The sequence below is a fragment of the Chlorocebus sabaeus genome, chromosome 17 (assembly GCF_047675955.1).
Source record: "Chlorocebus sabaeus isolate Y175 chromosome 17, mChlSab1.0.hap1, whole genome shotgun sequence".
In the NCBI taxonomy this organism is placed as follows: domain Eukaryota; kingdom Metazoa; phylum Chordata; class Mammalia; order Primates; family Cercopithecidae; genus Chlorocebus; species Chlorocebus sabaeus.
Window position 1 is genome coordinate 57762999 of NC_132920.1, and position 24117 is coordinate 57787115.

Consider the following 24117-nt stretch of genomic DNA (forward strand, 5'->3'; position numbering starts at 1 on the left):
TCACATAAATGTATTAATTACTAATTATAATTTCAGTTGAGGCTTTATAATTGGTTTTCCTGAAACGTTGAGGGAACACAAATTTATGGGCTTCCTGATGATTCTTCTTCTAGGCATCATGTCCTGTAGTTTGTCAACCCAAAAGTTTAGTCATTGTCACTCTCCCAAAAATATTATATTTTTTCTATAAAAAGGAAAAAGTGGAAAAAAATTACAAGGCAATGGAAACTATTATAAGGCCATTTCCTTTACACATTAGATAAATTACTATAAAGACTCCTAATAGCTTTTCCTGTTAAGGCAGACCCAGTATGAAACTGGAATTATAGCAACCATTTTGGGGCTATATTTACATGGCACTAAATTTTTATAATAATTGAAAGAATTTTAACAGGTATAAAAAATTCTCATAGGAATTCAATGTAGTCTCCCTGTGTCAGATTGCTTTTTCATAGTATAACTTTAAATCTTTTATTCAACTTCAGTCTTTGGAGATAGTTTTAATTCTGGTTGTGATATTAAAGATTGTTTGGGCCAGTCATAACTTAGTAGGTGCTGAAGAGACCAAGGTTGCAAGGCCAAGCCCTGTGTGAATCTTTGAGCTTCATAGAGAGTTTCACAGCATGGACTGTGTCCCCACGGTCATCCAGTGTTGTCATGCATTGGTTGGTCAAAATGGGGAGGGATTAGGACAGTTTGGATAGCTCAACAAGATACATTCTTACTCTATGGTGGTCCTGCTGACAAATCAAGAGCATCGCTTTTGTTTTTAGAAAACAAACTCTTTCTTAAAAATTACTTTTAAATATTAACCCAAAAGTTGAGATTTTGGAGGGGTGGTGTGCCAAGACATTATTATTTTTTAAGCAGTGAAGTGAAAAAGCTTTAAAATCTCTAGGTTTGGCTAGTCTCTTAACAATGGTCAAATTCACATTTCATAAACACTTTTCAAGTCTGATCCATATTTAAGATTACTGCTTTAAAAATAAATATTAATAAAAACAGTACTTTTAATACACTTAAAATATTACTTGTTTTAAAATACATGAAGTGAGATGGTGTGGTGAGATGAAAATATCACTGGAATAGAAGGAAAGTGACTTAGGTTCTAGATATGTGTCTTTTAGGCGTCTGATTTAGAGGAAATCACTTACTATCCTTTTCTTCATGTTAAAAGAAGTCATCTCTGCCAGGCACGGTGGCTCACGCCTGTAATCCCAGCACTTTGGGAGGCTGAGGTGGGCGGATCACGAGGTCAGGAGATCGAGACCATACTGGCTAACACGGTGAAACCCCATCTCTACTAAAAATACAAAATATTAGCCAGGCGTGGTGGTGGGCGCCTGTAGTCCCAGCTACTCGGGAGGCTGAGGCAGGAGAATGGCGTGAACCCGGGAGGCGGAGCTTGCAGTGAGCCGAGATTGTGCCATTGCACTGCAGCCTAGGCGAGAGCAAAACCCCGTCTCAAAAAAAAAAAAAGTCATCTCAAACTCTTCGCTTTTTTACAACTATATGATTTATATTCCATTTACATAGGATACACTTACTTGTCAAGCTCAGCACAATGTGTAACTTTTTAACCTATGTTACCATCTTCAGTGCCAATCTTGGGCAAAATTGTGCAAGACGTAAAGTTTATATTTGAATATCCATTCTCATTTTAGGACTCTCCTTCCATATTAGTGTCATCTTGCCTGCCTGCCTTCCACATGCCCCATGACTTGATGCAATTTTAATGCTTCTAATTCTCCTAACCATAACCTTTACTGCTGCTGTGGATATCGCCATGAAGGTTTCCCATAAAATCACATCAAAATCCTCTGCATCTTATTTCCTCAGGTCTCAAAAGAAACTGGCAGGTATCATAATGGGATTTGACCTAATAGCTAATTTTCAGGTGGTGGCTGATCCTTTGAACACCTCTCTGCTGCCCAATTCATTAGTGACGGTAGGAATTTTCAAACCTGGTACGAACAGACAGAACCCTATCCAGTGGAAGGAGATTTTAAAAACGATAGTGCTGAAAGCATTTCTTAGGTAATCTACAAGTAGGACTACCCCTGGTAACAGTAATACATTCCAACGTTTTAATAATGAGAAATCTTACAATGAAAAATACTTTAATATTTAATTCATAAAGTTTACTTTTTGTTTGTTTTTGTTTTTTGGCGGGGTCAGAGTCTCACTCTGTCACTGAGGCTGGAACGCAGTGGTGTCATCTTGTCTCACTGTAACCTCCATCTCCCAGCTTCAAGCGATTCTCGTGCCTCAGCCTCCCGAGTAGCTGGGATTATAGGCATATGCCACCATGCTCAGCTAATTTTTGTATTTTTAGTAGAGATGGGGTTTCACCCTATTGGCCAGGCTGGTCTGAAATTCCTGACCTCAAGTGATTCGCCCATCTCGGCCTCATAAAGCTTACTGTTTATTTCTTTAGAGGTAAAAACTATCTTAAGATTTCTGTTTGCCAAAAAGTCATGATTTCTTGATAATTATGTAGTAATGTCTTTTATAACCAAGCAGTTACTTTAAGGCTGAATTTATATTTAATAACTTCTGTGTTAGTACTGGATAGCATGAATTCTGCATTGAGCAATTGAATAGCATACTACTGATAGCTGTCTGTCAAAAAATGAAAACTTCTTTCTAAAGATACTCACATGAGTTCTTGAAGAATACTCATTGCTAGACTAAGATTTGTGTTTTAGTTTAATAGTTTGAAGTGCCTGTTTGGGATAATGATAGGTAATTTAGATGAATTTATGGGAAAAAAAAGTTATCTGCAGAAATGTTGAAGGCCCATCCCCACCCCCCAAATAGAGCTAACTGGGTTACAATGTTTTATCCGGAAGTTTCCAATTCCACTGTCCTGTATTTTCATGTTGAAAATACTTTTGCATATTTAATTTGAGTGCCAATTTCTTACTAGTACTATTGCTTAATGTAACATGTTTACCTGGAATGTATTTTGTGGAAACTGAAACATGCACATTTTGTACATCGTGCTTTCTTTTGTGGGACATATGCAGTGTGATCCAGTTGTTTTCCATCATTTGGTTGCACTGACCTAGGAATGTTGGTCATATAAAACATTAAGAATGACCACTCTTTTAATTGAAATTAACTTTTAAATGGTTATAGGAGTATGTGCTGTGAAGTGATCTGAAATTTGCAATATTTTTGTCATGAACTGCACAGCTCCTAATTATTATAATGTAATAAAATAGTTACAGTAAAAAAGAAAAACAGAATTCTGATTCAGTTGTTCTGGGATGTGGCCAGAGTTTCTGCATTTCTCACAGTCTTCCACGTGATAATGATAATACTGTTGCAAGGGGTCCAGCTACACATGTTGAGGAGCAAAACTATATAATTACTGACACGACATATCAAAGATTACACCACGTACAATGCACAAACACACACATGCGCACGCGTGCGTGCACACGCACACACACACACACACGTTTATTCCTGAGGAATTATTACCTGCATGAAGTACATAATTCATTTGTCCTTGTAACTTTACACAGATTATTTTCTTTTTTCCTCTAATATAATAATCTTTCTCTTTCTTATCAACTAATACATTCCTGCCCCCAACACACTTTGTGCAATTTCATTTAAATAATAAACACTGAATCATAATTCTCTGAGGCGGGAATTGGGTTCTCATTATTATCCACATTACTGAGATATTTTTGTTTAATGAATATGAGATGCTGCCCACAGAGGTCTTCCAATCCAGTTGAAGAGACAAAAATAATTGTCATAATATACTATGAAGATTAGAAACAGAACCATAGAAACTCTTAAAATTGTATTCCTAAGATAATAGTTTTACATATATGGAATTTAATGGTTTCAAGTTCACAGACCTATGTTAAAAACCCCAATGTCTTATCAAGAGAAAGGAGAAAGAAATGGGGGACAGTATGCTCTGTTAATGAAATAAGCCGAACTCTGTAAAATATTTAAAGAGGTTTAGTCTGAGCCAAATATGAGTGACCATGACCTGGAATAGAGTCTAAAGATGTCTTGAGAACATATGCCCTAGTCAATCAGGTTAAGCTTGGTTTTATACATTTTAGGTAGACAGAAGTTACAAGCCAAGACATAAGTTAATACATGTAAAGTATATGTTGGTTGGCCCAGAATGGCAGGACATCTCAAAGCCAACGACTTACAGGTAATAAATGGATTCAAAAATTTTCTAATTAGCAATTGGTTGAAAGAATTAAGCTTAGGCCAGGTGCAATGGCTCATGCCTATCATCCCAACACTTTGGGAGGCCGAGACAGGTGGATCACCTGAGATCAGGAGTTCAAGACCAGTCTGACCAACATGGTGAAACCCCATCTCTATCTTAAAATATATATATATACACATATACATATATATATGTATATAAAAAACTAAAAATTAGCCGGACGAGCTGGTGGGCACCTGTAACCTCAGCTACTTGGGAGGCTGAGGCTAGAGAATCTCTTGAATCGGAGGTAGGAGTTTAGAGTGAGCCGAGATCATGCCACTGTACTCCAACTTGGGCAACAGAGCACTCCTTCTCAAAAAAATAAATAAATAAATAAAAAAGAATTAAGCTTTGCCTAAAGAGTTGAATCTGCAGAAAGAAATGCTTGAATTAAGATAAGAAGGGTTGTGGAAGCCAATGTTCTTGTTATGTAGATGAAGCCTCTGAGTAGAAAGCTTCAGAGAGAATAGATGGTAAATGTCTCTTTTGGGACAGTAAAAGGTGTCAAACTCTTAGTTAAATCTCTCCTGGATCTGGAAAAGACCTAGAAAGGGAAGGAGATTCTCTACAGGATGCAAATTTTCCCCACAAGGGACAACTTTGCAAGTCCATTTCAAAATATGTCAAAGAAATATATTTTAGGGTAGAACACTTCGATTCTCTTCAGGGTCTTCTCTCTGTCATGTGATGCTATACCAGAGACAGGTTGGAATTTGACACTTTATTGTTACAAAGAGTGTTTTGTCAATCTTATGACAAATCTATTTTAATGTTAATGCTGATTGGTTAAACTGGGGGTATATGTTAGGGAATGGGTATAATGGAGCATGTCCAACCCCCTTCCTGTCATAACCTGAACTAGGTCTTCAGGTTCCTTTAGTCAAAGGTTGGGAGTCCTTTCAGTTGGTTAAGGGGCTTAGAATTTTATTTTTGGTTTATATGTCCAAATATAATAGACTGTCATGGGAGTCAGAATGACAGTGGTGAAAGGGCAGAACTCCACTTGTTTACTGTGAAAGAGAGGAGAGAGAGAATCAACAATACACGAAAGACAATAATGGACATTATCCATGGTCCATCTGTTTGTGTAGGGTGAGCAATGAAGAATATATGGAAATTAGCATGACCAAAATGAAGGTGCAGTGCTAGAAGTATCCGCGGGAAAGTGGATAGGCCTGAAAATGAAGAAGCCTGAATGCAATGTTTAGTCACGGGGCATGAGAGGAGAGTAAGCAGGATATTAATGTTTCTGAGTAAGACAAGTGCCGTAACAGAAATGTATTTAAGAATTTATATCTTAAAAAAACAAAATTTAAATAGAATATTGTGTTAATCAGATTTAAATATAGCATGATCTGCTCACAAAATTATTCCTTCAATATGTGTCATAAAATATTTGAAAAAGAAAATATTCTATGTGACATGTTGATTTACCTTTCCTATTATTGTAACTGCAGGACCAACCTATAGTGGGCCTACTCTGTTGATAAGATAATGTCAAGTTATCTTGTAGGTATAACAGAGCCTAAACTGGAAGTTATGTAACCCCATCACATGCAATAGAAAAAGATTTGACCTCTAACAAGACTCAGAACCAAGGATTCCTCCCTACAGAACCAAAAAGGCTGGGACATGATCAGAACTTAAATACTGGAACCCTTTCAAAGGTGAGGGATCTTTTGGCCCAGAAGATTCAGAATGTATTAGTTCATTCTCACATTGCCATAAAGAACTACCTGAGACTGGATAATTTATTTTAAAAAGAGGTTTGATTGACTCATGGTTCTACAGGCTGTACAGGAAGCATGGCAGGAGAGGCCTCAGGAAACTCACAATGATGGTGGAAAGTGAAGAGGAAGGTGTCATGTCTTACATGGCTGGAGCAGGAGGAAGAGAGAGAAGGGAGTGGTGCTACAAACTAAACAACCAGATCTCATGAGAACCCACTCATTATCATAAGAACAGCAAGGGGGACATTTGCCCCATGATCAAATCACCTCCCACCAGACCCCTCCTCCAACATTAAGGATCACATGAGATTTGGGCAGGGACACAAATTCAAACCATATAATAGGGCTAAAATCCACCCCAGCATACCTTATTCAAATGGTCAAATCAGACCTTGACAAGCCAACATTCCCAAATTCTTCCCCTTGTGCTCTGACCCTTTAAAACTTGCCCCAGACCCCATATTGGGTAGACAGATTGAGCTGCGTCTCTTGTCTCCTTGCTGGCTGGCCTTACAATAAAGCCTTTCTTTTCTTAAAAGCCAGTGCCATCGTATTGGCTTCTATGCTTGTCAGGGAGTGAGCCCATTTTCTGGTAAGATTGTATTAAATGACCCAGCTGCAGTTATCCAAAATTCATGATTTAAAAAGAAACAAAATTAGATCTTTATTATTTTTTTCACATGTAGAACTAGTTTTTAATTTCAAAATGCTTCAGGGAAGGGTGTGAATGTTAGGCTTTTAGGATATTAAAGCAAGTCTAGACTCAGTACTCAAGGAGTCCCTTTTATAAAAATATATACAAAATAAGAAGTGGTTTTACTAGAAGACAATAAAACACTTTCAGGATGATTTACAATTACTCATTCCCATTCCTGGTATATTTAACACAGAATAGGGATATGGTGTTATTTCCGTTGGGTAAACAATATAGTGTGAAATAAATATCCACAATCAGAACAATCTATGTTCCTTAGAGTATCCTTATTTTGTGACTTCAAAAAGTTTGTAGAATACATTTGATAGTCACGCTGAAACAAGAAGACATCTAAGATATCAATTAAGGAAAAACAAAACTAGAAAATAGTTGAAGCTTGGCTGAGCGTGGTGGCTCACGTTTGTAATCTCAGCACCTCGGGAGGCGGAGGCAGGGGTATCACCTGAGGCCAGGAGTTCAAAACCAGTCTGGCCAACATGACAAAACCCCGTCTCTACTAAAAGTTAACCAGGCATGGTGGTGTGTGCCTGTAATCCCAGCTACTCAGGAGGCTGAGGTGTGAGAATCACTTGAACCTGAGAAGCCGAGGTTGCAATTAGCTGAAATGGCACCACTGCCCTCCAGCCTGGGGAACAGAGCAAAGCTCTGTCTCAGAAAAATACTACTAATTATACAAATAAATAAACTAGAAAATAGTTGAAGCTTTTTCCAATGATTCATCTTTCTTTCAGTTTGAATACTTTCTCTTGATCAGGAGTCTCAGGTTCCTTTTGTTTGCATACTGATTCGTATAAATTTGGAACCAGAAAACTAAGTAACTGGAAGTTAAAGATATTGTAATATAAAAAATAAAATTACATTGATTCTGCTATACATATTTTATTCTACTTTTGGGTGAAAATCCCAAACATTTTTGCCTGCTGTATACAATTATAAATCCTCTCACAATATTAATTTCATCAAAATTAATCTTCAAAATGTGCTTATTATAGTGTAAAACTTACTGTGAGCACACAAGAATGATATTTTTAGTCCCTAAATTATACCACAGTTTATGTTAAATTATTAACACAAAGGCAGTATGTAAATAAAGCAACTTGGCTAAATTCAAATTTCATTATCGCTAAAAATGCAGCAGTACTTATGTCTTCCACATTAAGGGAAAGCCAGCTCTTCAACTGAAAAATTTATGTATGAAAACTTTCTTCTCCGAGTAAAAGTTGGGTAATAAAATATGTTTACTTCCAGGATTTCCAAATGCTTTACATAGCAATTGGCGTTGAATATGCCTTCTTCCTGGTGTATAACCCTTCTGATTTATGCCACATAACACACTTATTAGTTACGCAAAAGTCAGTGACATGAATCATGTTAAGAACACAAAACAATTATTGATTTTTTGTGGATAGTATGTCCTTACTTTGATTTATGAGAAAAGTAGTACAGAGTTAAGAATTTAAATGGTTTAAATATCTTTGAATATTTAAAAGGAGATATCAAAATGTTAGCATATATACTTGTAATTTTTATTTTAAAAATTAACCCTTAAACCACTAAGGATTTAGACTTAATCAATTGTGTGTTGATTTAATGTAGAATCAGTTAACAATAGAGTTTAAGAATTGAATCCAGGCCGGGCCCAGAGGCTCACGCCTGTAATCCCAGCACTTCTGAGGCTGAGGTGGGTGGATCACCTGAGGTCGGGAGTTTGAGACCAGCCTGACCAACATGGAGAAACCCTGTCTCTACCAAAAATAAAAAATTAACCAGGTATGGTGGCACATACCTGTAATCCCAGCTACTTGGGAGGCTGAGGCAGGAGAATCACTTGAACCCGGGAGGCGGAGGTTGCAGTGAGCCGAGATCGGGCGGTTGCACTCCAGCCTGGGCAACAAGAGCGAAACTCTGCCAAACCAAAAACAAAACAAGACAAACAAACAAACAAACAAACAAACGAAGAAGAAGAATTAAGTCCATTAGGATTTGGGAGAATTTGCTTAAAAAAAAAAAATTGAGTCCAATCATAGAACCATTACTTATTAGCTGGGTTAAGTTTCTTAACCTCCTTAAACCATAGCATTCTCAATTCTAAAATACTGTTATTAAAAATAACCATCCAACAATACTAAAATTTGTATGAAACCACAGAAGACTTGGAATAGCCAAAGTAACCTGAGGGAAGAAAAAAAAAATGCTGGAGATACTATACTACCTGATTTCAAAATTACTATAAAGCTATAGTAATCAAAATAGCATCATAGTGGTATAAAAACAGATACATAGAATAATGGAACAAACAGAATGTCAGAAATAAACCCACACGTTTACGGTCAAATGATTTTTTGGCAAAGGTTCTGAGAGTCCACAATGGAGAAAGAACAGTCAGTTTAAAAGCAGTATTGGGAAAACCGGATATCCATATGCAGAAGAATGAAACTGAACTCCCATCTCACACCATGTACAAAAATCAACTCAAAATGGATTAAAGACTAAATTTAAGACCTGATGTGGTAAAACTGCTGGAAGAAAACAACCAATTTATGACACTGTTTTGGACAATGATCTTTTGAATATAACCCAAAAGGCACAGGTAACAAAAACAAAAGTAGACAAATGGGATCATATCAAACTAAGAAGCTCTTACACACCAAAGGAAACAATCAACAAGGTGAAGAGACAACCTACACAGTGGGAGAAAATATTTGCAAATCATAAATTTTATAAGGGGTTAATGCCCCAAATCTATAAGGAACTAAAACAACTTATAGCAGGACAACAAATAACCCAATTTAAAAATCTGCAAAGGACTTGAAGAAACATGTATTATAAGAAAACATATAAGTGGCCAACAGATATATGAAAAGTCACTCAGCGTTACTAATTATCAGAGCAATGCAAATTAAAATCACAATGAGATATCGCCTCATACCTGTTAGAGTGGCTATTACCAAAAAGACAAAAGGTAAGTGTTGGCAAGGATATTGAGAAAGAGATACCTTTGTGCACTTCATGGAAACGTAAATTACTATAGCTATTACATAGAACAGTATGGAGGTTCCAAAAAAAAAAAAAAAAAAAAAGCTACAAATAGCACTACCATATGATCCAGCAATCCCACTACTGGACATATATCCAAAGCAAATGAAATCAGTATGTCAAACAGATATCTGTACTCCATATTTACTGAGACACTATTCGCAATAGCCAAGGAACGGTATCCGCCTAAGTGTCCATCAATAGATAAATGGATGAAGAAAATGTGGTACATATACACAATGGAATTGTTTTCAGTATCAAAAAGAGGATTATTTGCCACAACATGGATGAACCTGGAGGATGTTATGCTACAAGAAATAAGCCAAGCACATAAAGACGAATACCGCATGATCTCCCTCACCTGTGAAATCTAAAAAAGTTGATTCATACAAATAAGGGTAGAATGGTAGTTACCAGAGGCTAAGAGTTGGGAGGGTGGAGGAATAGGGAGATGTTGATCAAAGAATATAAAGTTGGCCGGGCATGGTGGTTCACACCTGTAATCCCAGCACTTTGGGAGGCTGAGGCGGGAATATCACGAGGTCAAGAGATCGAAACCATCCTGGCCAACATGGTGAAACTCTGTCTCTATTTAAAAACAAACAAACAAACAAACAAAATTAGCTGGGCGTGGTGGTGCACACCCGTAGTCCCAGCGACTCAAGAGGCTGAGGCAGGAAAATAACTTGAACCTGGGAGGCGGAAGTTGCAGTGAGCTGTGAGATCACTCCGCTGCACTACAGCCTGGGCGACAGAGGGAGACTCTGTCTCAAAAAAAAAAAAAAAAAAAAAAAAAGAAAGAAAAAGGTATAAAGTTTCAGTTAGACAAAAGGAATGAGTTTTCCAGATCTACTGCATAGCATAGTGATCATAGTTCATCATATATATTACATTTCAAATATATATGTTAAGTATTCATCTCGCTGAAAGAATATATTTTGAAAGTTCTGACTACAAGAAAATAAGTATATTAATGTATATTAATTAGCTCCATATAATCATTCCACAATTTATACATATATGTAAACATCACATTGTATCCCATAAGTATATACAATTATTGTCAATTTAAAATTTACACTAAAAAATCTTTAAAACAGAAATAGAAGAATTGGCTAAATTGGATAAAATAAAATATATTACTAAAATTATAAAAGTAACGCAATTTATGTTATTTGAAGATTAAATGGCATTTTCCATTTAAAGCATTTAGCGCAATGTCAATCACAAAGTAACAACTTAATAATTAACAACACAGATTTTTGTTTTTATTGCATTATTGTTAACATTATTTTAAAGTTAAAGAGAAAGAGTTCCACAAATTTTTTTCAAAAATCTTCAAATACATATCAATGAAGCATTAAGTTATTGGGCACAAGTTTTTGTTTTTTAATTTAACCATTATAATATCTCTTGAATTACCATATTCTTTCTATCTGCAGTGGTACATTTCACCACATCGTAACCCTTGAACATTATGATAGTTATTTAGTTGGATGCTGGCTTTACTAACAACCAGCTCACTCTCTACATAACTACCAAAATGATGTTTTTAAAGAAGAATAAGAGTCCAGACATAATTTTGTAGAGTAATTTTACCCTGCTCTTATCTGCTAAGTACAACTATAATCTCTCAGGGGAGAAAATACAAAATGAAGTCAAACAGTAACTCTAAAAATTAGAAATACAAAGGTACACTGGTTAGGAACCCTGGGTGTGGAAAAGCAACATAAGGACAGGGCATCTTACTATCCTTTATCCCCCCAAAAAAGTAACCCTGGCCAATGCCTAGGAGGTTCATTCTCTCTTGGATCACATATGAGTTCTCTCAGCAATACCAGGCAAGTCCAGTACCACTGGCAAAGAGGGTTGATCTGGATCCACACTAAGAATAAACAGCCAGAGGAAGCATTGTCCTTCCCTGAAATGCTAGAGACTACCCTCCCTCACTGAGAGTAGCCAAGTGAACTAGTGACAACAAGCTGCCATACCTGGAACATGACCTTTTACTTATAGACAGGAAAAGCTTCTTCCTTACCTTGAGACACTAGGTGATGCAGCATGGGGCAACCCCTCCTGCCCCATTGAGAAGAACCAGCAAAGACCAGGGAGAGTTTCAGCCTCACTAAATAAATCAAGCAGACCAAAACAGCAAGGCGAAACTCTAAAAATGAAACTATCTTTGAAACCACAGCCAAAAAAAAAAAAAAGTGCTGTGGAACTGCATGTTACAACTATACAGAGAGCTGCTTACTATAATAAAAAATTTAAATAGGGCCTAGAATCTTCTAATATAATATAAAAAATGTTCAGGACATAATAAAAAAAGAAAAAAAATCTCAACACAGCAAGAACCAGGAATATTATAACTTGAATGAGATAAGCAATTTAATGTCGCTAACACTTAGTGAATCAAATGCTGGAATTATATGGCAAGAATTCTAAAGCAGTCATCAAAAACTTTTCTAGAAGCAATTACAAATTTCCTTGCAACAACAAAAAAAGACTTTCTAATCTCAGCAAAGAAATAGAGGTTATGAAAAAGAACCAAATGTAAATAATAGAACTGAAAGATACGATAATAAAAATCTAAAAAACTTGCTGGATAGGTTCGGTGGTAGGTCATAGATAACAGAGGATAGGATCAGTTAACTTTAAAACAATCAATAGAACATACACAGTTTTCACAACAGAGAGGGAAAAGAGAGAGTGCAACAGAGAGTGTGCACAAGAGAGGATGTAAAAATAGAAGAAATAAAACTGCCCCTACTTACAGATGTCATGATTGTCTTCGTAGAAAACCCATGGCATCTATAAAAATGCTTCTAGAATGAATACGTGAGTTCGGCATGATTACAAAATACAAGATCAATACACAAAAATCAATCACATTACTGTATAATACCAATGAACTTCGGTAGACCAAAATTAAAAACATAATACTATTTATAATCAGTCTAATGAAAATGAAGTACTTACTGAGGTATATACTTACTGAAACCTGTACAGAGTCTATATGTGGAAACTTATTAAATGCTGTTGAAAGAAATCAAAGGAAACCTAAATAAATATAGAAACATAATATGTTCATAGATTTGAAAATTCAACATTGAAAAAAATGTGAATTCCCCCCAGATTGTTCTATGGGTTCAATGACAATTACTATCAATAGTCCAGTAAGAATTTTTTTTTTTTTTTTTTTTTTTTTTTTGAGACAGAGTCTTGCTCTATCGCTCAGGCTACAGTGCAGTGGCGTGATATGGCTCAGTGCAACCTCCATCTCCTGAGTTTAAGCTATTTTCCTGCCTCAACCTCCTGAGTAGCTAGGATTACAGGTGCCTGGCTAATTTTTGTATTTTTAGTAGAGACAGGGTTTCACCATATTGGCCAGGCTGGTCTCGAACTCCTGACCTCATGATACACCCACCTCGGCCTCCCAAAGTGCTAGGATTACAAGCATGAGCCACCACACCTGGCACCCAGTAAGAATTTTTACAGGCATAGACAAGCTCATTATACAATATATACATAAAAAAACATAGCTCTAGAATAGCTTTTTAAAAAATCTTTGTACAGAAAAATAGAAGAAATTACTCTATTTGATATAAAATCTTTTTATAAAGTGACTGTAAACAAGGCACCATGATACTGACAGAGGGATTATAGATTAGTGGAACAAAATAGAGAACGCAGAAATACACCTACATGAATATACTTAACTAATTTTTGACAAAGATGCAAAAGCAATTCCAAGGAGGAAATATACCCTTTTCAACAAATGGTATTGAAGCAACTGGACATCCGTAGGCAAGAAAATAAGCCTTGACCTAATTCTCAAGCCTTATACAAAAATTTATTCAAAATCAATCATAGATGTTAGTATAAAAGTATAAAACTTTTAGAAAAAAATATAGGAGACAGTCTTTAAAGTCTAAAGCTAGTGAAGAGTTGTTAGACTTGACATTAAGAGATGATCCATAAAAGGCAAAATCGATAACATGGACCCCACCAAAATTAAAAAGTTTTGCTTTGTGAGAGCTTGTGTGAAGAGGATGAAAAGACAATCTACACAATGGAAGAAAATACAAACCACATGTCTGAAAAAGGGCAGCTATTTAGAAGACAGAAAGAATTCTCAAAACTCAACGATGAAAAACAATTTAATTAGAAAATGGCACAAAACATGAATAGACACTTCACCTAAGAGTGTGTACACATGGCATACATGCACATGAAAAGATATGCAATGTCATCAGCCATTAGCAAAATGCAAATTTAAACCGCAGTGACTGCTTGTTTCAGTAGCACATATGCCAAAATACTATGTAACAGAGAAGATTAGTATAGCTCCTGCACAAGGATAAAACACAAAGTGATAAACTGTCCCATATTTTGCATTCCTTTTCTAATGTTTACAGATAGGAAAACTGAGGCTCCAATAAGCAAAGTGACTTTCCCAACTAAAAGTCTTTTCAGCTTTAAACTATTTCCAATTCCTCTTCTAACAAACAAAAACCACAATGAGGTATCACTGAGTATCTATCAGAAGAGGTATAATTAAGGCCAGGCACAGTGGCTCACGCCCATAATCCCAGCACTTTGGGAGGCTGAGGCGGGTGGATAACCTGAGGTCAGGAGTTCGAGACCAGCTTGCCCAACATGGTGAAACCCTGTCTCTACTAAAAAAATAAAAATTAGCCGAGCATGGTGGCGGGTGCCTGTAATCCCAGCTACTCAGGAGGCTGAGGTAGGAGAATTGCTTGAACCCAGGAGGTGGAGATTGCAGTGAGCTGAGCTCGTGCCACTGCACTCCAACCTGGGCGACAGAGGGAGACTGTGTCTCAAAAAAAAAAAAAAAAAAAAAAAAATAGATGTAATTAAAATACTGGAATGATGTGTGACTATATATTATTTAATTCTATGTCTTCTTTTTTCTTTTTTCTTTTTTTTTTTTTTTGAGATGGAGCCTCACTCTGTCGCCCAGGCTAAAAGACTCTCCTAAAATGGAAACTAATTTTCAGTCTGTTGGACAAACTACTAGTATGATTTGATATTTACAGATATTTTTACCATGCACTAGTAATAGACAGAATAAACTAATACTTTCAGAATTTGGTGGTTGTTTTGCACTTAATGTATGAAGATAACATTGTACCAAATTATGCATTATTCATTGAGGAAAAAGAAGTCAACCAATATCCAATACATTTAAAATGTTTCATACTCTGAAATAATCCAATATGTTACATTTTGAATGTGGAAACTGTCAAAATACTGTTTCAAGCTGTTTCTTTTATCTTAGATTGATTTTACTCATTTTTATGCTCTGAATATTTTGTTTTCAATAGGCTAAAAAAGGATAGTACATTTTATTGTTCATTTTAATCATGTGTATGTCTATGTCATGAGCTTGATCTAAAAGACATTTTAAGAACTACTAGAAGATGTTACAAAGTAATTTGAACATCACTGAAATTTATTTCTACTTTTGATATCAAAGGCCCAATTATAACTATTTCATTTTCTCTTAATATTTATGAGGCAACTGTGGACAAATTTCAGTTCTTCACACACAACAGTAAAAAGATTTGGATAAAAGATTTCGTTTTTCTCCATGGTTATTTGTTCATTAAATTCTTGCTAGTAGATTTTACTTTTTAAAGCAGTTTTAGATTTGAAGAAAAATGAAATAGAAAGTACAGAATCTCCATGTACCCCCGATTTCTCCCCTTATGCATAGTTTCCCCTATTATTAACGTTTAGTATTAGTGTAGTACATTTGGTACAGTTGATGGGCTAATATTAATAGCAGTTACAAATCAAAATCCATAGTATATTAGAGTTCACTCTGTGTTGTAAACTTATGAGTTGGTAGATGTATGACACACATTCACCGTTACAGTATTATACAGAACAGTTTCATTGCCCGGAAAAATCCTCTGTTCTTCACCTGTTAATCTCTCCTTTCCTTCCACCTCAATCCTTAGAAACCATTGATCTTTTTACTGCCTTCATAGTTTTGTCATTCCACAATGTCATATAGTTGGAATTATATAGTATATAACCTCTTCAGATTGACTGCTTTTTTTTTTTTAATTTTTTTTTTTTTAAATGTTTTTCGAGACAGAGTTTCACTCTTATTGCCCAGGCTGGAGCACAACGGTTTGGTCTCGGCTCACTGCAACCTCTGCCTCCCAGGTTCAAGTGATTCTCCTGCCTCAGCCTCCCAAGAACTAAGATTACAAGCACCCACCACCACGCCCAGTCTAATTTTTGTATTTTTAGTAGAGATAGTGTTTCACCATGTTGGCCAGGCTGGTCTCAAACTCCTGACCTCAGCTTATCTGCCTGCCTTGGCCTCCCAAAGTGCTGAGATTACAGGCATGAGACATGGCACCCTGCAGATTGACTACTTTCAATTACTGATTTGTTTATATGGTTTCTCAATGTCTTTCGATGGCTTGATAGCTCATTGACATGTATCACTAAATAATATTTCATTATATGGATATACCACAGTTTGTTTATCCATTCTTTGTGTCTTTGTGTCTTTCACAAAGCATAAACTTTTCATTTTCATAAAGTTCATCTTATAATTTTTCCTTTAATTGATGGTACTTTCGGTGTTGTACTTACAAAGTCACCTCCAAATCAAGATCCTCTATATGTTCTCCTATATTGTTGCCTAGGAGTTTTATAGTTTTGCATTTTATTTTTAGGTCTATGATTCATTTTGAGTTAATTTTTGTGAAAAGTGTAGGATTTGTGTCTAGATTTATTCTTCTGCATAAGGATGTCCAATTGTTTAACCATCATTTGTTGAAAAGATGATCCTTTTTCTATTGAATTACCTATGCTTTTTTGTTAAAGATCGACTGACTATAATTGCATGGGTCTATTAATGGTCTCTCTATTCTATTCCGTGGCTCTATTTGCCTGTTTTTTCACTAATACCACACTGACTTGAATACTGTAGCTTTATAGTAAGTCTTGAAGTCTGGTTGTGTTAGTCCTTTCACTGTTCTTCAATGTTGTGTTGTCTATTCTAAGTCCTCTCCCCCTTCATGTAAACTTTAGAATGAGTCTGTGGGATCCAAAAAATAACTTGCTGTGATTTGTTCATTTGATTTTTGGTATGATTAACCCCTTAGATTTTATCCTTTTTTTAAATCTTCAATTTTAAAACTATCACTATACAAAGATCCAAATTATTTTCTCCAATACAGGATTAATCTTAACCTTTAAGCAGTTCATTGTATATATTGAGGTCACAATTTGTTTTGAACATCAATTAAGCATACTGCCTAATGATTTATTTTCTATTACCTGCAGCCTAAAATAAAGAACGAAGTTTTGTCTTTTTTTTTTTTTTTTAATAAATCAGTGTTGAAATTGGAACTGTATTGAAAAGAATTCACAAAGAAGCAAACAACAACAAAACATCTTCACAGTAGGAAATAGTAATATAGCAGAGATGGAAGCAGACTAAAAATTCTTGAAGTTTTTTTCTTTGCTTTTGTTTTTTGTTTTAAGATGGAGTCTCATTCTGTCGCCAGCCTAGAGTGCCTTGTTTTGAGACGGAGTCTCATTCTGTCGCCAGGCTGGAGTGCAATGGTGTGATCTTGCTCCTGCTCACTGCAACCTCCACCATCCAGGTTCAGATGATTCTCCTGCGTCAGCCTCCCGAGTAGCTGGGATTACAGCCTCCCGCCACCATGCCCAGCTAATTTTTGTATTTTTAGTAGAGACAGGGTTTCACCATGTTGGCCAGGCTGGTCTCAAACTCCTGACCTCGTGATCCACCCATCTCAGCCTCCCAAAGCGCTAGGATTACAGGAGTGAACCACCGCACCCGGCCAATCCTTAAAATTTTTATGATTTATTTGAATTTGATTTATTTTTATAGACACTGATTAATTTATATACAAATTTTAAGACATGTTATTTTCAGGACATAAAACCCAGACTAGAAAGTGAAACTAGAAGCATTCACATTATCATTTCAGTTAATTAGGTACCCATCCACTGTGGTGTCAAGTTAATTATGCAAAGGTCTACAAAAATATTTATGGGGTTGTAAAATGTTAGGAGATTAATAAATTTAATATATCTATAAATTTCTGGCATAGTATATATCTTTTAAGACTATAGAAAATATTTACTCGGTGCGTATGTTTTGTGCTTGGGTTTGTATTCAATCTTAAATCAGTTATTGTGGTAAAAGTCACCTTTACAAAAAAAGTTTCAAGTCACTTATTCTAAGCAAATTTTATACAGCAAACTGTCAGTATTTTGCAGCCTTTGTATTGCCTGGGGAGTTCATGTGCAAAACATTTTGCCTATATTGGAAATCATATTTTGATCAATGCACTTGTGAAATACATACTTACTGATTTTTTTTTTTAGGTTGACAAAAGTAATAATTTATACTGACTACAAGCTCAGGGCCCTTTCCTTCCATTACCTTATCTTGTTCTCCTAACATCCACATGCAGTGGGTGGTACAGATGGTGTTGTACCTACCTCACCCATGAAGAAATACAAGAAGACTCATAAAGAAATTGCCCAAGTTTACACTAACTAGTAGTTATCAGAATTTAACCAAAATAAATGTGATTCCAAGTAGAATGTTCTTCTATAACACCATATCCAGAGATGAAGAAAGAATAAAGAAGGGCTGGGCATGGCAGCTCACACCTGTAATCCCAGCACTTTGGGAGACCAAGGTGTGTGGATTACCTGAGGTCAGAAGGTCAAGACCAGCCTGGGTAACATGGTGAAAGCCTGTCTCCACTAAAAATACAAAATTAGCTGGGCGTGGTGGTGCGTGCCTGTAGTCCCAGCTACTTGGGAGGCTGAGGCAGGAGAATCGCTTGAATCCAGGAGGCAGTGAGCTGAGATCACGCCATTGCACTCCAGCCTGGGCAACAAGAGTGAAACCCCATCTCAATAAGTGAATGAATAAATAAATAAATAAATAATAAAACTCTAGGCTGGGCACAATGGCTCACACCTGTAATCCTAGCACTTTGGGAGGCCAAGGCAAGTGGATTGCTTGAGGTCAGGAGTTGAAGACCAACCTGACAAGCAGTGAAACCCTGTTTCTACTAAAAATACAAAAAAAAAAAAAAATTAGCTGGGCGTGATGACAGGCACCTGTAATCCCAGCTACTCAGGAGGCTGAGGCATGAGAATTGCTTGAACCCTGGAGGTGGAGGTTGCAGATCATGCCACTGCACTCCAGCCTGGGTAACAGAGCAAGATGCTGTCTAAAAAAGAAAAGAAAAAGAAAAAGAAAAACAAACAAACAAACAACAAAAAAAAAACTAGAAAACTCTGCAGGCTAACTTTGAAGGCAGAAAGTATTTTACAATTTTTCCTTCTCTTTAATGCAGAGAAGTGCTAGCATATATTGGACAATGTATTTACTATTACTCTTAATTTATATATCTATATATACACACTTAAATAGGCTACAAATAACATCAGAATTAATTGATATTCTTGATATGGTCTGGGTCTGTGTCCATGCCCAAATGTCATGTTGATTTATAATATCCAGTGTTGGAGGTGGGGCTTGGTATAAGGTGATTGGATCCTGGGTTGGATTTCTCGTGAATGGTTTAGCATCATCCCCTTGGTGCTATTCTCATGATAGTGAGTGAGTTCTCAGGAGATCTGGTCATTTAAAAGTTTGTAGCACTTCCCACCTCGCTCTCTTTTGCTCTTGTTCCTGCTCCAGTCATGTGAAGTGCCTGCTCCCCTTTCACCTTCTGCCATAATTGTAAGTTTCCTGAGGCCTCCCCAGAAGCCAAGGAGACGCCAGCACTATGATTTCTGTACAGCCTGCAGAACTGTGAGCCAATTAAACCTCTTTTCTTTGTTAATTACCCAGCCCCAGATGTCTCTTATAGCAATGTGAGATGGTACCAGTATAACTCTCTTTACTTCTCTACATAAGTTCACAGGGGAAAAAATACTCTCCTTCTCTGAGGTGGGTTCAAAAAGATAATATTCTGCATTTCGAGTAACCAGATATACTTTTTTGTGAATATTTATTTATTCTTTTGACATTCTTTATAGGAGATTTGCTATTGTTGTATGATCAGCTAGGCATTCATGTTCAAGTATAACGTTATTGGAAGCCCTCAGGGTACATGCCATTGGAAAAACATCAACCTGTGTTGCAGTGTGTATTTTTCTGTTCTCACACTGCTAATAAAGACATACCTGGGACTGGGTAATTTATAAAGAAAAAGAAGTTTAATGGACTCACAGTTTCACATGGCTGGAGAGGTCTCACAATCACGGCAGAAAGTGAGGAGGAGAAAAGTCATGTCTTACATGGCAGCAGGCAAGAAAGAGTGAGAACCAAGCAAAAGAGGAAACCCCTTGATATGATTTGGTTGTGTCCCCACCAAAATCTCAACTCAAATTGTGTCTCCTAGAATTCCCACGTGTTGTGGGATGGACCCAGGGGTAGGTAATTGAATCATGGGGACTGGTCTTTCCCGTGCTATTCTTATGATAGTGAATAAGTCTCACAAGATCTGATGAGTTTATCAGGACTTTCCATTTTTGCTTCTTCCTCATTTTCTCTTGCCACCACCATATAAGAAGCGCCTTTCACCTTCTGCAATGATTATGAGACCTCTCCAGCCATGTGGAACTATAAGTTAAATTAAACCTCCTTTTCTTCCCAGTCTTGGGTATGTCTTCATCAGCATTGTAAAAACAGACTAATATAGTAAATTGGTACCAGTAGAGTGGTGTGTTGCTGAAAAGATACCCAAAAACGTGGATGCGACTTTAGAACTGGATAACAGACTGAGGTTGGAACAGTTTGGAGGGCAGAAGAAGACAGGAAAATGTGGGAAATTTGGAAGCTCCTAGAGATTTGTTGAATGAGAATTCTGATAGTGATATGAACAATAAGGTCCAGGCTGAGGTGGTCTCAGATGGAGATGAGGAATTTGTTGGGAACTGGAGCAAAGGTAACTCTTGTTATATTTTAGCAGAGACTGGTGGCATTTTGCCCCTGCGCTGGAAATTTGTGGGACTTTGAACTTTACAGCAATGATTTAGGGTACCTGGTGGAAGAAATTTCTAAGTAGCAAAGCATACAAGAGGTGACTTGGGTACTGTTAAAGGCATTTAGTTTTATAAGGGAAGCAAAGCATAAAAGTTTGGAACATTTGCAGCCTGACTATGTGACAGGAAAGAAAAACCCATCTTTTGGGGAGAAATTCAAGTGAGCTATAGAAATTTACATAAGTAGCAAGGAGCCTAATGTTAATCTCCAAGACCATGGGGAAAATGTAACCAGGCCATGTCAGAGACCTTTATGGCAGCCCCTCCCATCACAGGCCTGGAGACCCAGGAGGAAAAAGTGGTTTTGTAGGCCCGGCCCAGGGTCCCCATGCTGTGTGCAGCCTAGGGATTTGGTGCCCTGTGTCCCAGCTGCTCCAGCCATGGTAGAAAGGGGCCAACATAGAGCTTGGGCTGTGGCTTCAGAGGGTGGAAGCCCCAAGCCTTGGCAGCTTCCACGTGGTGTTGAGCCTACAGGTGCACAGAAGTCAAGAATTGAGGTTTGGGAACCTCTGCCTAGATTTCAGAAGATGTGTGGAAACGCCTAGATGCCCAGGCAAAAATTTACTGCAGTCACAGGGCCCTCATAGAGAACCTCTGCTAGCACAGTGTGGAAGGGAAATGTGGGATCAGAGCCCCCTCAGAGAGTCCCTACTGGAGCACTGCCTAGTGGAGCTGTGAGAAGAGGGTCACCATTCTCCAGACCCCAGAATGGTAGATCCACCAACAGCTTGCACCATGCACCTGGAAAAGCTGCAGACAATTAATACCAGCCTATTAAGGCAGTCAGGAGGGAGGTTGTACCATACAAAACCACAGGGACAGAGCTGCCCAAGACCATGGGAACTTACCTCTTATATCAGCGTGACCTGGATGTGAGACCTAGAGTCAAAGGAGATCATTTTGGAGTTTTAAAATTTGACTGCCCACTGGATTTCAGACTTGTGTGGGCCCTCTAACCACTTTGTTTTGGCCAATTTCTCCCATTTGGAATGGCTGTATTTACCCAATACCTGTACCCCCATCATATCTAGAGAGTAACCAGCTTGCTTTTGATTTTATAGGCTCATAGGTGGAAGAGACTTGCCTTGTCTCAGATGAGACTTTGGACTGTGGACTTTGAGTTGATGCTGAAATGAGTTAAAGACTTTGGGGGACTGTGGCAAAGGCATGATTGATTTTAAAATGTGAGGAGATGAGATTTGGAGGGGCAGGGGTGGAATTATATGGTTTGGTTGTGTCCCTACCAAAACTTCAATTTAAATTATATCTCCCAGAATTCCTGTGTGCTCTGGGAGGGATTCAGGGGGAGGTAACTGAACCATGGGGACTGGTCTTTCCCGAGCCAATCTTGCAAAAGTGAATAAGTCTCACAAGATCTGATGGGTTTGTCAGGGGTTTCCACTTTTGCTTCTTCTTCATTTTCTCTTGCCACCGCCATGCAAGATGTGCCTTTCACCCTCTGCCATGATTATTAGACCTCCCCAGCCATGTGGAATTGTAAGTCAAATTAAACCTCCTTTTCTTCCTAGTCTCAGGTATGTCTTTATCAGCAGCATAAAAATGGACTAAGATATTCCTTATAAAACCATCAAATCTCATGAGACTTATTGACCACCGGGAGAACAGTATGGAGGAAACCACCCTCATGATTCAATTATCTTCCATCAGGTCCTTCCCACAACACATAGGAATTATGGGAGCTACAATTCAAGATGAGATTTGGGTGGGGACACAGCCAAACCATGTCAGAGAAATATGCTGCAATGTCACAGGGGTTCTGTAATCATGTTGAGTCAACACCTTTAGTAAAAAATTCTCACATTATTAAAGAGATGGCACTATATATACATAAAAGCTTCTGAAAAGTCAAATTGTTGAATTTTTAGCTATCTCTTTCATATCAAACATAGCATTTTATCATGTGCCTAATTTAGAATAATATGTTGAATCCCTAAATGTTCCATGTAATCGGCTTTCCCCTGGAATTAATACCTTGAAATCTATTTTTTTAAGATGTTACATAGTGTTCTATCAGGGCTAGTACCTAACCTGTCAATTGTTATCCAATCAGGTGTATAATAAATTTCTTCTGTATGCCATATTTCATTAGGGTTCTGCTAGATCATCATACCTTTTTGCCACTCATATATAAAGGATATTAATATCATACTGCTGAGCATTTGAATGAAAACTGGATGAACCCCCAATAAACCTGAGCTTATTATGATCAGGAGAGAAGAGATTAGACCCTTTTTTTCTTCTGATAGGACAGAGAGAAAACATTAGAGACAGCTTTTGATTGGACTTGCTGATACATAAGGAGCAGTGGCATCCATGATGGACTCCCAAGCAGCAGCAGTCCATGGGCAGTCCTCAATGCTTTGCTTCCACTAACCCAGGCTCACATCCCTTGTTGTTTGTGTGCCTGTTCTGTCAATCCCAGTCCTGGATTATCCCAACCTTGTTTCCTTCCACTTCTGCTCTGGCCCCTAAATGGTATTAGATCAAATGCAGAAATAACTGGTCAAACTTCAGCTGGATTCTTTTCTACTACTGTGCAATTATTTCATATATCATCTGCTAATTTCACACTGTAATAATTTCCCAGAACAACTGCTTCCTTGAGTCTCTGGTCTTACTCTCATTTTAGTCCTCTGTCTGAGCTAATGCTTTTAAAATCCATCTGGAGAAAATTTCCAAGTTTCTCTCACTTGTATCCATCGTAATTTTGTTTCTATATTTACCTTTTGCCTTTGGACAGAGAAAGATTCCTCATCTTGTTTAAAGCTACCTCACTTGTAATAAATACTGATTTATTCCTCTTTCAGGTCTTAGATAACTTGTTTTCTCATCATTCCTTCTGTTTTTATTACTAAAGTTCCTTTCCCATCGGCATTCAGAGGTCTCTCCTAACTTAATAACAACAATGAAACCCCTCACTTAATTTACCTGTCTTTTCTATTTAACTATCTTAAAACCTAAGTTTAAGAACTTAGACCATCAATGTTATTATCTTTTTAAATAGTTTTTGAGAGGGAAGAAGAAAACGTTTATATGTGTAAACATATACACATATAAACACTCACATTTATATACATATGTTTATACATGTATATGTGTGAACATATACATATGTGAATACATATACATTTATACACATGTAAACATTTTCTTCTTCCTTCTCTTCTTCTTAATCTTTGTTCTTCTTCATAATCTCCCTTGTTCATAAGAAGTGATACATAAATGCTCATTAATCCATTAATTGACATCAAAATGCTGTACAACTTTTTCTC

General features: G+C 37.1%; 1 non-coding gene across 1 annotated transcript; it reads left to right on the plus strand.

Annotated features, from left to right (window-relative positions):
- The first annotated feature begins 14023 nt into the window (after positions 1-14023).
- LOC119620199 (U6 spliceosomal RNA) lies at positions 14024-14128 on the plus strand. The gene has a single exon (XR_005236675.1). It is a non-coding gene; the product is annotated as a U6 spliceosomal RNA (small nuclear RNA).
- The last annotated feature ends 9989 nt before the right edge of the window (positions 14129-24117 follow it).